The following is a 13,926-nucleotide window of genomic DNA, read 5'->3' as shown; positions in this document are numbered from 1 at the left end:
CAAACAAACAAACAAACAAATGAATAAATAAATAAATAAATGGCCGACTTATTCCTATCATAATAAACGCACAGTACCAAGCCCTAATATACTATATATTGTTCGCACCGCACGTCCAGCTGCTAACTACATTGTTTTTATCAATTCATGTCATAACGGTCGACTGGGTTGAGTAACATATAGCTATACATCTAAAGACTATTTCGATTAAGTTGAAATGTTAGATGTAAGCAGGAATTGTTGTTCACGCTTGATACCCCGATTACTCACTATTATAAAGTTTGAAACAAAGACGTAACTTAACATTTCGTAGGGTTTCTTTAATGGTATAAAAGCCATATATATATATATATATATATATATATATATATATATATATATATATAGAAAATAGTATCAAACTCGTAGAATAGAGTGCTCGATGCTTGGGTAAGCAGGGCGGGAATAATCAAAGTAAGATGGTTGGAACTTGAGGTGCTTAGTTGTAACTCCGAGTTTCACGCTCAATGCGTTCATCAGACAACTAAGCACCTCAAGTTCCAACCATCTTACTTTGATTATATATATATATATATATATATATATATATATATATATATATATATATATATATATATATATATATATATATATATATATATATATATATACCCATATACCCATATACACACATAGGCTTGGTGTTTTGGGATTTGTATGGGTGTCTAGTGATCCCCAGTCAATACGTTGACTCTGTTCTGACTTCAGAGAATGGTTGCATGCATGCATGGTTGGACCTAGTTCACTGCCCTCATGGTATACGTCAGTAAATTCAACCAGTATAGAGTTGTATCTTCGTCTCTGTGGAAAGTTTTCATAAGTCGTGTTTTCGTTATAACAGATTCATACACAAAACTATCAAGTCGTTCTTTGTTATGATCAATAATATACATAGTCTTATTTATTTATTTATTTATTTATTTATTTATTTATTTAGTCATTTATTTATTTAGTCATTTATTTATTTATTTATTTATTTATTTATTTATTTATTTATTTATTTATTTATTTATTATTTATTTATTTATTTATTTGTTTATTATTTATTTATTTATTTATTTATCTATTTATTATTGATTTATTTTATTTATTGATTAATTTATTTTATTTATTTATTTATGTATTTATTATTTATTTATTCGTTTATTTTATTATTTTTTCATATAGAGAGAATCAATTCAATGCGAAAGCAGTATTCTTCCAATGATCCCTGTTGTATAAGATGTACAGACAAATAGAAGAAAACAAACGACAAAGCATAAAAAAAGAAAAAAAACAAGGGGTTAATATTAAGAAAAATACAACAAACAATGTGCAATTAAATGCAACAGATAAAATAGATTTGAGAAATTCTTTCTTATGTTCTTTTTTAAAAGCCTCTAAAAGTAGGAGAGGACCAGATTCGATGATGTAAATTATTCCATGACCACTGATAAAACGGCTCCTTCAAAAGAGAATGCTCGCTTGCCATATTCAGGGTATGTGTATGCTATCATTATTTGACAAACCGTAATATTGTGGCTGTGGAGAGAATTTGGTAATTTAAAATTTGTGGTAAGATAGCACTACACGTGATGATAAAAGATAGCAAGGAGCAGTACACGTGATGATATATTTGTACATTAAACTTGTCTGTTGACATTTCCATCAAGCCCCGGCCCCACGCTTGAAGAGCGACCCAGCCTAAGGTATGATATACCCATTCTGTATTTGTATCACGTGGTACCTCTAACAATAAACGATTATCTCTTTTGTGTAAAAGATTAACAGTATTCAAATACGTTTGGCTTGTGTTACACTTCACTGCGTAGTCAAAATGGAGGAGGACAAGATTATTAAACATCACTTTCTTTTGTTTGAAAGAAAGAACGTGAAAAATTCTGGAGACGAGACCACGTTTATCACCCAGATGTTTTTAAAATCCGTAACCTGTTCAATGAGACCCGCACACTATAAAGTGCCTTCCACAAATGATGTCGTAACCATGCTCTTGTAGAATTATATCCTCGGCATAAACCTATGTTAGCAAAGTGTTCGATTCTGTATAACATCCTCAATTCCTGGGGAGCAAGAAATCCATTGCAGCCTCTGTAAGCGCATAAAAAGATTATAAACGAAAAAAACAAACAGTGACAGACCCGTGTCTTGAGGTGATTTGATATTTGTGTTTTCATAGTATATGGTTATTACATAGAAAGTCGACCGTAGCTGCGAATAATTATGAATCCAGATATTTTATGTGTAAACCAAGGCAGTGAGCTGAAACAAAGGCGATTCAAAACAGTTCGTTATTTGTCAAATCGCCAAATAATAGCTCTTTCATTATATGTATAGCATCAGCACAGATACGATACATATATTCTGCATCGTAAAAGAAGGAAATGAAAATCTTTTGAGCTTGACACTCTGCCTTTACGTCTTTTAATATTATTACGTGTTGTGTAAACATATGAAAGGGAATATCTGAGTCTAGAATATAGAAAATATTTCTCGAAAAACCTGTACATTGTGTTGTAATGGTCTCCCTGGTAACAACTCATATCAGTGTCAGATTTAATTGTACATGTAAGAAAGGCTAAACGATTCTCTAAAGACCGATTTTTTCTGAAGCGAAATGCGAGAGACTCATACCGGGAGAGAATGAGCATAAAGACTAGAATCGTACACAATGAAGAGTCTGTGAATGCTGCTGTACATAGCATAAAATTTACCAACCGACGATCGGTCCTAGTATGGTCTTCATAATCAAATCATATGTATACATTTACGATTCACCGGGTATATTCAATATTCTACACGAATTTCATTTCCATTAGGCACGACCTTCGTATATAGTTGACAAGAACTGAGGAAACCCATTCACTCGTTCTCTAGTAAATTCTTTTCTTCTATATTTAGTTGGAAGCGAAAATTAAATTACACAATTCCCCAGGCGACTTCTTTTGATTTGTTTAATAGTTTCGGAATTCGATGTTCGGGGGGTATTCAGCTGTCGCTAAGGTTCCCCGTTTACTAGTATCAACTCTAACCGTTTTGTTATAGTCTAGACGTATAAAACAGAAATGTTGGTTTCATATAGAATACTTAGAACAACGTCGGCACAAATTTACACCGGTAATATTAATTAAAAAGTGATCAATCAATCAATCAATCAATCAATGAATCATGGATCGATAGATCGATCGATGAATGAATGAATGAATGAATGAATGAATGAATGAATGAATGAATAACTGAATCAATCAATCAATCAATCAATCAATCAATCAATCAATCAATCAATCAATCAATCAATCAATCAATCAATCAACCAATCAATCAATCAATCAATCAATCAATCAATCAATCAATCAATCGATAATCAATACATTTTCCCACATGTATTCACATAGAATACTAAAACTATAATCATGTAATGTAGCTGTTAATCTTTGTTGTTGAAGCTAACTTCAGCAGGTATGTGTACGAAAGAATACACTGATGCTAAGAATAGTAGCAATATTAAATATTTATTGCAGTGTGTCTGTAGGACATTCACCTTATGATTGTTTAAATAACAACCCTCGTTTCTTGATGAAAACGGGAAAAAAACATATAAATAATGACATTTACTTGCGGTGCCATCTACACTTTAACCCTTTTCACTAAGATTCGGTTGTAAAAAGTGAGTCCTTATTAGGTAAATTTCTTCGAAAATTCCATTTTAGTCAAAATTGGGTTCCCAACCTCAAACAAAGTAGATATATGAAAGCCTTGATTGTATTACTGCTGAAGTGTTCTTAGAACTGAATTCCATCACTAAGCAAAACACTTCGTGCAATAAGGATTTTCATACGTGCTTAAAAGACCGCAACAGCTATCAGAATGTTATGATTTTCGTAGTTTGGGGAATTGAATCCCAAGGATTTGTTGATATAACTTTTAATTTTCACATCTCCGGGAAACCAATTTAACTTCAAAAATCGAGAAAAATTGTTATATGCTATTGAAAATGAAACAGTTGGTTGTCAACAGCCACAGGATTTATCGTTGGTATCAGCAACGCCACGTGATACCAAATCGCGACACAGTGCAACCAGTTTTGCGCAGACTCTTGATGTCAGCATGAAAACGAATGTGAATACATCTAACAACGTGGAAATGTTCTAGCGTTAGATGATAGCGATGTCGCGCTTCATTGGCTTGGCAATCAAGTGGACAAGCTAACCAAGTAGAAGGATATGTATGTCACATGGAATGCTATACTAGAGTATTTGAACGGTAGGATAATTTTACTATCTACGTTGCATCACACTTTTTGTCTTTTGATGCTTGGGTGCTTTAAACAAGAGACACGAATACGTAAACACACATACGTGTAACCGAATTGTGGCAAACTACTAGTAAATACTGATCACCTTGTGACACCCCAAAGCGCTTCTGTTGTATACTCGTTTTCTTAATGGTTTTTTAGGATTTATCTTTTGAAAATAATACTATAACTTCAGACGTTTTCGACGTAGGAAAATTTCTGATCCGAGCCGGGGGTAATAATTGTAAAGCGCTTTAAGCACAGTGTGGGAAAGCGCTATATAAGAACCCAACATTATTATTATTATTAAATATATGTTTCCAGACACTAAAAGTCATCTGAACGTAGGGTGAATCGTTGTAGAGACTATTATTAGCTGTATGTACATGCAATTGTTGGGGATATGATTGCAATCACGGGTAATGTTGTATGTAATGAAAGAACATCAGAGAATATGGAATGTGGTATGCCTTAGCAACACGCTGTTGGTATATATTGTGAACGAAACATATGTGGCATGATATTGGTATAAAAAGACAACTGTCAGTTCAAAGGCAGAATGAAACATTAAGTGAATGTTTAGTTAGTATTTGTATTTTCATTTTTATCGTACGGAAATGTTTCATGTATGAGCAGCTGTTCATATTTGTATTGTCCTCACGAGCACAATTTTTGTAGGACGAGTGTCTTCTAAACAGTAGAATTAAAAATATATATTCCATCCCGCTAATAGTAATACTACACTTGATATTAATAGCGCTTAAGCTTAACTACTTATGGAATATGGAATATAGCTAGAAATTGGAAGCAATTATTGAAAGTGGCTCGAAATGAAATAGTTATTGGGTGGGTGTAGTTAGAACGCTTTTAACACTTCTCGACACATGTTGGACTGCCCATTTTTGATATGTCGTTTAGAAATCGACTAAAAGTACAAAAATCTTCTATTAATTACATTAATCTGTGAATATTAATCAAAACCTTAGTGTTATCAATATCCGGGTATCTTCATATAATACTCATAAGTATTAGTGCGATTTTGTCGCTTTCATTATTTTAAAAATCCGAATATCTTCTCAGGTAATCGGATTGGCAACTGATGCATGACGTTGCCAGGGACTTTTCAAAAGCCTGTGTTTGAAATTAGGTACTTAAAAACCAAAACACACATCTACTGCCTGGTACTGTCACTCTTTCAATGTTGTAAGGACTCTTCCATCACCGATATTATGTCTACAACTTATTGAAATTATTCGCTCATAGAAATAGTACCGTCGACTCCCCCCCCCAAAAAAAAGTCATATACATCATATTTGTTATATACTCTCCGATACACTTTGCGTCAGTGTGTTGTGCAGTTAAAATTATTACTTGAAGTACTTTGTGGTATAAAGTGTATACATTAATAAATAATTCCCCAATCTGCAAACCCCTCTGTCTTACTTACAAAACGAATAACATTATCTCTAAAAGAAATAGTGTTGTAAGGTGCTATATAAAAAGTGCTTAATACACTATTATAGTATAGGAGCGGAGCCTTACATCAATATTTGTCTTGTTAATCATACCCCCACTTAACCCTGAACTAGCTTCAACTAGGACATTTATTTTCATCAAATAACAAAAAGACATTATTCACTAAAATGGTCAATTAATTATTTAAAAAAAAGACAGATCGTATCTGTTAATGAGGTCAATGTTATCTGTAGGTAGAGTACTGGCAAGTTTAAATCTTGAGTGAAAGCACGGTTTTGAATCTTATATTGTTGTTTATCTATTGCCTTTTTCCCGTTCCATATTTATTGACAAAATATTAGCTCCAACTGTAGAGATAAAGTTGCCTACGCCATAGATATTAAGATATTCTAGTCTAATACTGCGATATACAAGCCCATTCATCGACTAGATAATAACCAGCCGTGTTCATATCAAGAAAGCTGGTCATAATGAAGATTCACGTTCTAATATCTGCCTATGCTTTATTAACCCACATACGAGGAAATCCTTATATACATATCTTTCAATCTGAATTGACTTATTTGGATTAATTTCTTGCTACTAATACGATAAAGGCACGATATGTAGTCTTATAGACGTGATAGTACATACAACCGAGATAGTTAGTTCGATCTGATAACTATAATTTTGTATATTGCCAACACTGATACCACTTCCTTGGACATCGTGATTAACACAATATTAAAAAAAAACGGGTAATAGAACATCCTGTTTAAATGCTCGTCAGTGAGTACGTACACTATATTGTAAAGATATTTCCGTGCAATTCATGGCAAATCGTTGAAGCAAGGTAGTAGTTAAAATAAAATATTTTGGCATTATCAAACGTAAAAACCAGTAAGGCCAAATAAAAAATTTGTTTTTGGTTCCGGTTACCCGACCCCACCTAGTTGTTCACGCCGACCCTAATCCTTTTTTACTTATTCGAGAAAAATAATAATAAAATCGTGAAAATCGTGAAGTCTCGCAATAAATAGCTGTACATCTGATAGGAAGAAATAAACAACACAGAGACCCTTTTGGAAAACAATGAAAACCTGAACTAGACACTCACACATGAAAAAAATATAATAAAATAAAATAAAAAATCTACCTACCCCCACCTATTTTAAAATTGAATGTAATCGGCACCACACAATTTTTTTTACACCTAAGATGTGTATAAAACACCGTACGTTTAAATTGATTCATTGTTATCTGACTATCAACTAGTCGTTTTACATGAATAGAATAACCGACAGTACAAATTATTTTGATACATGTACTTTAGTGAATTCTCGGTACCTGAAATACAATATTACTGCCTAGGCGCATTAGAAAAATAAGTAACATTCGATTTCTGAATCTTGGTCGACATCATAACTTCCGCTCCACCTGCTTCACATGCATTACTATAGGCGTGGGTGAAAATTAGTCGACCGTCTTGTTCTATTTGACCCCCTAGCATAAGGTAAAAAGCTATTATTAAGCAAGGTACCAAGAATTCAATATAGTCGTCAACGGGTACACTTGGTGTACACAACTATGCATGAATATCGTGCAATGACAGAACGATCTAAGGCAATCGACAAGATATGTGAAAACACAGGAGAGAGGGTTCAGAGATAGGGAATTTCAAAAGATTAAGGAAATATCAAGACATCAATAAAATGCAGCAACCACGCAGATTTCTACAGCAGTATAAAATGATAGATAAAACATGAAACACAATTATCGACATTCTTTAGATATACTGTACTCTTTATTACATCGTTATGCCTGGCGGTAGAAGTAGCTTCGGTAACAGTAGGGGATTAAATCGACTTATCACAAAGACATCGTAAGATTTAGGTAATGGTCGGACTAATCCAGATGCGAGGAAGTAGACAAACAAATAATTCTATGGAAAGAGGTTGTATTGACTGATTAGCGTTGAAATGGTCTGGGCAAAAAATGAATGGTAAGTCTCTCAAAATCATAAATTCTCTCTCATAAGGAAATTAAAAAGCAGAACATTCAATTGTTGTTCCCATGCGTATTATCAAAATGCAAAATTCTGAGCTACCATACATGGTTTATTCCTTATTTGGTAAATTTCATTAAAATTATGTAAATGACTCATTAAAATTAGAAACTACTTCAACGTACTGGCTATATATGACACGTGCGTTTTGTTACAGTTTACGTCCAAATTATATTGAATTCAGATCTAGAGTTTGCATTCGTGAGATATTGCTTAATTACCAAAAAATCCCTTAATTATGCAAATAACTCAATACAATCAACAAGTTATTATTAGACAATCCATATATGTACCAAATTATTTGAAACTTGAAACTTGCATTCTTCAGATTCTGAAGATATTGACTAATAAATAACACCGATACTCGTTATATATGCAAATGATTAATTAATATTCCCAGGATGTTTAACAAAAAAAAACCTTGTCAGTTTTTGCCATGATTCTTAGAAGGAAGATGTGTAGCAAATTTTATTACAATTCGTGCTGTGAAAGTGTGTGTTCTCTTTTAAGAAGCAGTTCAGTGCTCCTATTATATCGCCACTTCTGTTTGACGAAGAAATGGTCTACGTGAGCGTATGGCATACCGTACAAATATTCATCGGTTTGCGTGTTAATGTATGTATTGTAGACTCCAGTCTGTTGAAAATTACTGATATAGAATGTTGATAGTGCAGCTTGCTATACCTCGATTCATTTACATCGTCCAACTTCATTGTACATGTTATCTTTGCTATTCAATTAATTGTCGAACAAGACTAAAAAAGTCACTGTCGGTTGACTGTCTGAAGGTAATTGATTTTCCTTTCAATGTACAGTCTTCCCCATCGCGATGAAAAGGAGCAACATACATTTTGTTCACTTCTGTTCATTATTTTAATACCGTGTGTCTGTCTGATTGAAATGGCAAAACAGTCTGGTGAACTGAATGGTTTTTATCAAAGTACTTTTTTAAAATCTAACTCTAAATGAGATTATAGTTAGTAACAGACACAAAGGATTTCGTTCCCCGTTTATTTAAATTGAATTCTTGCACTGCCTTCCATGTTATTAATTTACCGTATGTTTTCACCAGTGTGGCTTTTTTGTGTAAGAAGAACAAACCTCACTCGTGACTTATTAATTTATCTGGTCGATTCTGAGTTTTTTTTTCAATATGCAAATACTCATGCAGCTGAGAAAACACATTCTGTCGCACACAGTAATTATATCGATGGTAGACAGATCATTTGCTCAGTAATTTAATAACATTCAATACAGCCTTGGATATACTCAGAACGTCGTCCCTTGATTAGAAATTCTTGTAAAGATTACTAATTAATTACGCTTCGGTTTCCTCCAAAGTTCCTTTACACTGGTATATTTGCTGTGAATTCTAATAATCGATTAAAACTTATCGGTTTCACTAGATACTTCTTTTGTGTTTATTTATTACTAATGAAATCGACATTCTTGATGAAATTAACACCCTTGATGAAATTTACAATCATGATGAGATTTGCATCCGTCGTTGTTGGAATCCTTATGCTTGTTAAAATTTCAACACACTCAGCGATTACTCAGTTGCAATCTGTTTTATGCAAATTTAATCATGGTTTTAGGAGTTTCTTTAATAAGTCGACGTAATCATATTTTACATAAGAGAAACACAGAAAACAAGAAACCTTCAAATTTATAGCGTGTTCGGTTTCCATTATGTTAGAAATGTCAACTTTAATTCTCCTGGTATACCAACATGCTAACCAATAAGAAGTGAACACATACTTTGTCACTTCCGGATTAAATACACACACTGTATATGACAGTGCTACAGACATCATAACCATGATTTGGTCTACTAACGTACGTACGTCGTAACAGAAGATCTGTTAACAACATTAGTGTATAGAAGTTTGAAGGAGGTACGTTTACAGTAGTTAATAGAGAAACATATGTTTGAGGGATATCATGTGATTTGGATGGGAATTTAGATATTTCATGTGCTTTTGTATGTATGTATGTATGTATGTATGTATGTATGTATGTATGTATGTATGTATGTATGTATGTATGCGTCTGTCTGTCTGTCTGTCTGTCTGTCTGTCGGTCGGTCGGTCGGTCCGTCGGTCCGCCTGTCTGTCTGCCTGTCTGTCTGTCTGTCTGTCTGTCTGTCTGTCTGTCTGTCTGTCTGTCTGTCTGTCTGTCTGTCTGTCTGTCTGTCTGTCTGTCTGATGATCACATTTTAGAATGTCTTGCCTGTTACTATTATCTGGACATTTACTTTGTATGAAAGCTTAGGAAATACATGTACAACAATTTTAATTCATTTTAAAGTAAGATATTCACATACTGTATGTTCACAATCACAATCCTACGCAATTCGTCCTGACGTATTTGCAACAAGTGAAATACATTAGTTTAATATCATTTGACGCAATTCCAGACACTGTTTTCCCCCAGTTGTGTTTGTACATATTAACTGTAGTACTGAGTTTCTCTCGGTAAAGATCTCAACAAAACGTAATGGGGTCAACTTTTCAAAAAGGGTTATATTTGTGTAGCATATCTTTTGAAACATTATGATAGCCGATAATGTTCCAGGTAAAACACACATTTGGATGCCATGCTACTTTGTTTCGGGTTAATGTCGTTATTACCGCTGTAATAAAAAAAAAGCTTTCAACTCGGTGTGGTATTCAAAACTCGGTTAATATAAAAGACTCCACCGTTTGTAAATAAGAACATAATGATGTTATGCCATGTTTCCATGAATAAAAAAAAAATAGATATTACGTTTGGTAGTTTTACAAAAGAATGTGCATAATGGTGTATGTCAGAAGACTTATTGATCGTGCATCATGAAGTGGAAAGTCGTTCTCTAAAAGTTTCACACTACCTTTTTTCTACATGTTGCCACAACAAACCATTACCAAGGCAACCACAATCAAAACAAACAATCGCAATGAATAGAGCCTTTGCTACATGGAAGAGTGACATTGTTGTACCGCGTATCACTGTCTTGTGTAAGCCTAAGTTTATCTAATGCCTATTCATAATCATCAATGCCTAAACAATAAAAAAGTACACAGTCCAGTAAAGTAATACATAGCCGATGTTGCAGTTGTACTATATAGCATAAATGCCGGGTTGCTATGGAGATGGCTTAAAGTTCATGATCGAAAACTAATTTCAAAACAATTGTGTATGATAATGTAATGATGATAACTGGACATGTAGGCAGAATGAAAAAAATCAAATAAATGTTAGTTTTGATAAACTAGTCTTTGGTTAAAAAATAAAGCTTTTGCGACCTTACCTAAGAGGGGATATAAAAACAAGAAACCAAAGAGTAGCTAGATGAAAACAATGTCGTAATACTACCTAACACACACACACACACACACACACACACACACACACACACACACATATATATATATACATATACATACATACACGCACACATATATAAATATATTATTTGAGTTTCCAGGCCCCAGTCCATTTGCAAAGAATTGAACGAAGTTATACTTTGAAATTTTAAGACTGTTAATTACATAATATACAAAAGTTGAAATTACAACATAAACGTATAAGTAAAATTAAATAATTTCAAATAAAGTGTCTTTCTATACAGAGCTCTGAAAAGCCTTACAAAGATACACTGACAAATTTCTAATGGCAACTTAATCCTTGGAGCGTATTAAACCGTTAAATTTACAAAGATTAGGATGCAGTGCAAAAACTTTCGGAATATTTTTTTCAATCTCAGATCATTGTACACTAAGCATTCAAAAATGAAATGATACTCATCTTTTACCTTTATTGTTTTGCACACGTACAAATATTAACTCAGACTACAGTCTATACCCTCACGTCTACTAACTTCAATAGCTAATGGCAGACATGAACACCGTATATGTAAAAAAAGGTCATGTAGTATATATACAATGATATACGTATGTAGTGAACGAAATACATATTATAACGGTCAAAAACGATGGCGTATATACTCGTATCTTATGTATGAAACAAGGAGAGGAACAACAACAAGAAAAATCGGTTATGAAAAGATAGTGGGTAGGAAAGGTGAGAAGAAATATCTTCACATACTTGAAGATTTTGAAGGGCATAGGTAGTCTGAACCAGGGAGTCTGAACATTTAGTTGTATGTGTAAAAGTCTTCATGGAATTTGAAAAGTATTATTTTTGTTCCACCGTCATTTGTTTGTAAAGCCGTCAGGCAAGATTTCGCAGTTCATTCAATATGCTGAGTGTGCTTCCTGCCCATTAAAAAGTGGATTTCATTCAAACTCGGCAAATGCAAAGGAAAATATTTAACATTGCATGCGCTATTGGTAACTGAAATGAGATCACAAATTGACGTTCTGCTGCTAATATAATTGGAGAGGAAGATTGAAACGTAACGTTCTGTTCTCTTGATGATGTCATAGGGCAATAGTTAGCTAGTATTGCATTCACTATGGCAGTTATTGGCGGTTCACAGGTATGAAACACTTCCGAACTTGGGATTTTAAAGTCGAAATTACAACATCGTGAGAATTTGACAGGAAAATCGTCGATTTGATACACAAGTTTTGACAGCAGCGCCTTAATACAAAACTCCGTCAACCGTTCTTTCAATTGATATCGTTGGAAAACAACTTTAGAAAAAATACCAGATCGGTGAAAGCAATCGTCGAGATTGCAGTCCAAATTCCACACTATAGTGGCTTAAAAGCTGTCCGGTTGCAGTTCACTAAAAAACGACTTCCGTGAATTACGATACTATATGCCATCAGAAAAAAGACAGCTCCATGCAACATTCTGATCTGTGCTTTTTGATGATTGAACATCTTCTGTACCTTTGAAATCTTTTTTTGTGTGAACTTTGTGTGAACTCTTGAGGTATGTACATCTACAGTTTCAAGAACTTGAAACCCACTTCCGATATGTCTTTTGTGAGGATTTAATAATCGTCGGAACCACCCTTTCTGTTATCATCTAGCTTTTCAACCAGAGATCCAACTTGAGTCTCAATTTGGCTACCGACACTGACGTTCAAAACCGTACATATATGTAACATAATCTCGTCATCGATTAAACGTAAGTACATGTAACACACCGTTTACCTGTTCTCATCCGACAGTATACTATAATCCACGGGTTATCGAATGTTTTGAAAACATGTGTAAATATATTCGAAATGAAACCTTTCAAGAAAATTGTACTGTATCAATATATTTCAAAAGAAAACAAGGCGTCCGAGAAGGTTTAGAGTCTGGCAACTCTTCCGTTACATATCGCTACCATTCGCTACCTTAGTGAACATGCTGGCTGAATGTAAACCAGGCATCAGCAGGCACTAGATGCAATGATATCAGGATAAAAAGTTATCATATAAAGGGAATTTTAGTTTTTTTTCATTAATGAATGAATGAAATACAATTTGTTGACGCTATCGATTGAATAACTTCTATAAAATGATTGCGGACAAATACATCCCATAACTTACAAACCTAAGTTATGCAGTGAGAACAAAAGCTAACGTTTGACATTTCGGGGAATGATACACCATTATGAGTCATTTTTACCGACAATAACCTTGACAAGGGAATTTACAGATGTGAAACTGTGCATCTGATTTAAATCTATTTTTTAAGTAATGTTTTTCATTTATCAGCTCATAACTGTTAGTGTGTATAGTAAGTTTATAGATTACTCTTGCAGTATGATAAATTGCAACCATATAGCAGAATTATAGCATAAATTAAATGATGCCAGTTTTCATTTTTTTTAAAAAGGATTTTCTTTTTTCTATGGCCACATCCAATCTCCACTTTATTTTAAATTTATTGAAATGCGTACTTCAGATTGAAATAGGTTGACCAAACTTTTGTGTGATTCCTTCATTCAACCCCAGCAGCATGTCTCGACTCTCGAAGTCTTCCTTTCATTGTTCAAAGTAATGAACATTCTATCGAGGAGACACTTTTTTCAAACTATTTGTATTTGCAATCTTGACATTACAATAACACTACTGTAACATTAATTCGTCAGAAAATGATAAAATCACATACATACATACATACATTCATAC

The sequence above is a fragment of the Glandiceps talaboti genome, chromosome 6 (assembly GCF_964340395.1).
Source record: "Glandiceps talaboti chromosome 6, keGlaTala1.1, whole genome shotgun sequence".
Taxonomy (NCBI): domain Eukaryota; kingdom Metazoa; phylum Hemichordata; class Enteropneusta; family Spengelidae; genus Glandiceps; species Glandiceps talaboti.
The sequence above is the reverse complement of the archived record's forward strand: the minus strand, read 5'-3'. Positions refer to the sequence as shown.